The sequence below is a fragment of the Hakea prostrata genome, chromosome 9, assembly GCF_041222555.1.
Source record: "Hakea prostrata isolate BN-2017 chromosome 9, UWA_Hpros_2, whole genome shotgun sequence".
In the NCBI taxonomy this organism is placed as follows: domain Eukaryota; kingdom Viridiplantae; phylum Streptophyta; class Magnoliopsida; order Proteales; family Proteaceae; genus Hakea; species Hakea prostrata.
This window is the reverse complement of record NC_142608.1, coordinates 40359146-40364525: the sequence shown is the minus strand read 5'-3', so window position 1 is coordinate 40364525 and position 5380 is coordinate 40359146.

Here is a 5380-nt window from a genome sequence, read left to right as displayed (position 1 = left end):
GTGTTAAAGGTTTTCTAGTTACTTCTAATTTTCTCACCATAAATTAACTGACGAAGTTGGAAATACTATTTGGAAAATAAGTAACTGTAACTCAACTTTGTTTATGAGCAAAATTTAAAGCGCCTTTTATTTTTGATAAAGATAAAGTAACTTACAACTTTGTTTATGAGCAAAATTTAAAGCGCCTTTTATTTTTGATAAAGATAAATTATTAGTTACTGCAATGCAATTTTATATTTTATTTTATGCTCCTAACCCAAGATAAACATATTTCTATTTATAGATTTTTCATTTAAGTTAAAATTGACTAGATGTACAGTATAAAAGAAAATAAATAGAAAATAAGAGGTTAATTTCAATTTTGCACGGATTTGTTTTCGATTTTTCAATTTAGTATAGTCTCTAGAAAATTTGTTGCTGTAATTAATATTTTTAATAGGTTATGTGTACATTATATGACCTTTAAGTTATTTTTGTGTTATATCTTTTCTCCTTACTTTTGTTATAGGTCTTGGTTTTATGGACGATCATGGGTCCAATCTCAGAACACTCTATTTTGAGTTCAAGTTCAAAACACTTTATTTAACATTCTATTTTACAATATTATCTGTCATGATATCTTAATAAGTTTTTTTTTTGCCCTTTTAATTTGGTGAGTCATTTTTTTTAAAACATAAACAAGGTCAACGACCTAGAAATGAAATGGTAGTAAGCAGTAATAAATTCTAGGTTATCTAGAAAGTCTCCTCAAATTCCGAAAAGGTATCATGAGAAAAAAAATCAATTTTATAGGTTTTTATGGTTTTTGTTAATTTATTTTTTACTAACTACAATCCGAATAAAGTTAGTACAAAAGTTTTATTTTTTTTAATTTATTTTTAAGGGTTAAATTAGATTGAGGTTTACAAGTTATATCAAGTCCATGCAGATACTTTGACAAGTTATTCATATACATTGCACAACACCCTTTTCACTTTTAAGTCCTCGAGAGTATTGTGTTACTTATGCAGTTTTACCTCTCATTCCACATACAGGTGCTTTTTGGAAAACTTGACCTTTGATTACTTACAGTGAATCATGGCTGTTTTTATACATCCCAACAAAATTTCAATTCAGTAAATCTAAGTATTGCTATGGCTTGGATGATTGTTCTTCACGTAGGCTTACTTAATGAAGTTCAAAGCAAAGTGTCATTAAGTTCGCCTTTGTGATTTAGGCTTTTTTTTGGGTATAATTTCTAGTTTTTTATTTTTATTTTTATTTTTTATTATTTTTTGGCTTTGGCAACCATTGTGAAACTTGTTTTAATTAAAAGAATAGAAAAAATCCCAAAAACCAATACATACTATTAACAATTATGAGCAAAATTTGATTTTTTATCCTTTTTGCCTTGAACTCTAATGAGCATGTGCCCTCGACCGATTTCATGTTTCCTTTCAAACTTCCCCTCTATACCATGTCCCTTTCTTCCATCTCCATCTTTCGTTCCTTTCCTTTGAACTAGGGGCATCATTTGGAGCAAGGTTTCAAAGAAGGCATATATGATTTGTCACAATCCTTGGAAGATGGAGCAAATCAAAGAGGGTAAAGAGATCACCTTCATTTGTCCTCCTTGCATAACTTTGTATCGTCTTCACCCTTCCGGTGAGATCATTCACATTTCTTTAGTTTCATCTTGGAGCTTGTAATTTCTAACAATTGCGTGAATCCTAAGAAGAAAGAAATCAAAATGCATATGATCAGAAGCTATTCGAGCAATGGAGATGGCCCCTCACATCACATTGCATCATTGGATAGCTTGACTAATTGATCCAAAAACACGCAACCAACACCTCTTGCTTGACAGAACTTCCCATCAAGTTCGAATATGCATAATTGGCCACTCATGTTTGATCCCTCTGTGTCAGACCTGCATCTGCCAATTCAGTCCTACATTGCAGATTACTTGAGAAATGGATAACTAACTAGAATGCATTAATTGCATGTCCCCTTGTTAAGTTGAGTATAATCAGGGAACGATTTTTCGGAAGTTTCGCCCATTCGTGGCGGTAAGAAATATCGCTTGAAATTTCGCGATATTTCACAAACCTAGCTTCGCCATATTTCGCCATAATGTTTCGATGGGTTTTTTTGGTCAAAATGAGTTGAAATTTGGTGGGTAGCCTAATTTGATGCCAATAAACACAATGGAATGGTTGGTTTTGCTTAAAAACTCACTTAAATTGGTGTTATGGATCGGCATATAATCGACTGTATATACCGGTAAAACTGTAATTTTACAACCTTATTTTAAACAATTAAACTAACATAAATAAGCACAAAACTATTATATTAGTAAGAAAAATACAAGTATATAATAATACAAATACAACTACTCAATACCAAGTACTATGCCTTGGTGGATCCATGTCTTCCAGCTCTGTCTCCGTTGATAGTTGGGTACAAGGCCCATAGGCTACAACATTAAACTTCCGCTCCATTATTTTCTTGAAGTCATTCCAAGACATGTCATGCTGATGGTTGTTGACATACAAGGAAACCAGGCCTCTGTAGTTTTCATCATCCATGACGGTAAAACTACTCCCCTCAGGGGGGTAACGTGAACGGAGCTCTTCAATTGACATCGTAGCATCGAAAGGATATCTGTATGTTGCCTCCAACATAGCAGTTCTCTGTGAGCCAAATGGAGGCATAAGCGGGACACCCTGATGCTGATAACCCCAAACATCATTACCCCAACCACCATATGTACTGCCTTCCTGCGATGCCAAGCTCATGGAAGATCCATCATTATATCCATAGTGCGAACTCCTAGACGACATATCATCGTGTCCATAAGCAGAAGGGACACCATAGCCATAAGCAGGTGTGGAGCCTACAGACTCCTCCAAGGTCATGGACCCCATCACTCCTGACAACCTGTCCATCGGATCAAAATGGCCGTATGAGCCATATGATCGAGTATCATCACTATAACCATAGCCATACGACCCATACCCATGGTGGCCATGCATATGCTGCTGCTCCCCCCCGAAACTCCCCCCTCCCTGGCCGATTGTAACTCGTAGGACGACCTCGATGAAGCTCACCACCATGATCGTCATCCTGGGTGGCATGTGTGTACTGAGTCTCTCCAGTGTATCTCTGGGGGGATCCTGTGCCTCTGATAATGGAACATGATATCGTTCCTGTACTCCTCCACCACCACTACCACCACCACCACCACCACCACCGTCGTCATCATCATCCCTCCGAGTATGACTGGGACTGGGAGCAAGGGTGTCATATGGATCATCATCTTGCGTGCCAGGCAGCACCATCCAATCCTCATCCGCTGTGGCGGCAGCCGCCTGATGTACCTGCCCCTCTTGAGAAGCCATGTACTCATTTATATTAACTCCCGCAGCTTGAGCAATGATTGGGTCTGGCCTACCTCCAGGCTGGTCTAACACTGGCTCGCCCCTATCCAACAACCAATCCGTGAGTGGATGTTGGTCATCTGCAGTGAGCTCGAAGATATCATCGAGCTGGATGTCCTTGTCTTGCCCATTGTTAGTATTTAAACGGGTGTTCTTTAATTTTAGCCTCATGTTGTAGTGACAAAACACAAGGTCATTCAGGCGTTGACTTCCCAGCCTATTCCTCCTCTGCGAGTGAATCATCCCAAAATACTCCAATTCCTCTCACACCCAGAGGCAGAGCAAGTCTGGGAGAGGATCCGCACTGCCACTCTTCGGAGGTTCTCTGCATCGCCCCCATATAGAATCCACCACTCAGCTGCATTATCACAAATAATGCAAGTTAATACTTTAATTCTTAACAAAAATCCTACTTGTATCACTTATATGTAAAATGTAATGTAAATGTAATCATGCATCTAACCTGGATCATAATTTTGTCGGTTTTGAATAGCAGGAACTGAACCAAAGGTCCCCAATGCATCTCTAAAGTATTTTATCTGCAATAATTTGTATTGATGGTTAGCTAAATTCTTCCACAAATAAAAAGCAAGTACTAAGTTCTAAGTTTTTAAGTTCTTACCTCCATATGGCAATTTGATTGGACCGTTACGTTTGGCTCTAATTTCCCAATAACCTCCATAACGGCACCGAGTAGGTCTGACCGCAATCCCAAATTTTCGGTGTATGCGATATTTTGGATTGAGATAATAGGCTGCATAATTCACAAACTCACAATCAAAGAATTAATATTTACTACAAGTTACAAATTATAATAATAAGTAGTAACACAGACTAACTACTTACCCGCCCTATGCATCGGATGCATCAGATGAGCGGTCCATCTACTATCAACAATGTTCAAGTATGCAGCAAAACCTCTGGGGTTAGCTCTTTGGATTGCTGTTTTCATTCTCTCCCGGGGCTGCATATATGTGCGGCATAGTGGGCCCCCGAGGGAGGAATCAACCATACGTAAGACCTTTATTATAGGATCTAAGGTCTCCAACACAATTTTCACGTTCCTCCAAAAGTCATCAGACGAGATTGTCGTCTGTGCGGTGCGCCCACTACTAGTACTGAATTATCACAAACACATTAAGTTAGTAATAAATAATTAAATACTACATACTAGATATTCATATTTCATAGTATAAATGTATAAGAAGTTAACAACTTGTTAAATCAAATAGTAGAGACTATAGATAAAAAATAAATAAAAATACTTACTTTGATCCAACCCATGAGAACCACTCCTCTGATGAAAACATGGATCTCAAGCCCGACTTCCGTTCCTGAATACTGTTGAGGGCGATGAAATTCGTGGGCAAATCTCGTAGGACCGGGTCGCACTAGCTCACCATTGCATGCCCGCTCATCATATTCGAGAGCAACAAGATGATTGTAGATGAAATTTGTTACCCGCTTGGCCCTCTCCACCGTGCTCGGATAATATTGATCTTGCCGATGTCCTTTAACATGAGGTCGATACAATGAGCTGCGCAAGGTGTCCAATATAGGTTATATCCAGCTGTATTCATCAGCACCTCACCGGCTTTCTTGAAGTTGGCGCCATTGTCGGTGACAATCTGCACCACATTCTCCTTCCCAACTTCATCAATCACATCCCGCAAAAGTCCAAGAATATACCGTGGTCTTTTGTCCGCCCTGATAGCATCCACAGATTTTAGAAAGACAAGCCTTTCGATCACAATACACCATAAAGTTGATGATGGATTTTCTTGTCGGACCGGTCCAGCCATCACAAATAATGGTGCATCCATATGTCTCCCAAAATATTCTCAAATTACTGATGTACTCTTGCAGCTCCTCCTTCTCCTCGATCAGAAAGTGGTCAACACCTCCTTAGGGGTAGGACCAGGATGTCCAGACCCGCCTTTGCAATAGTGTCAACCATATTA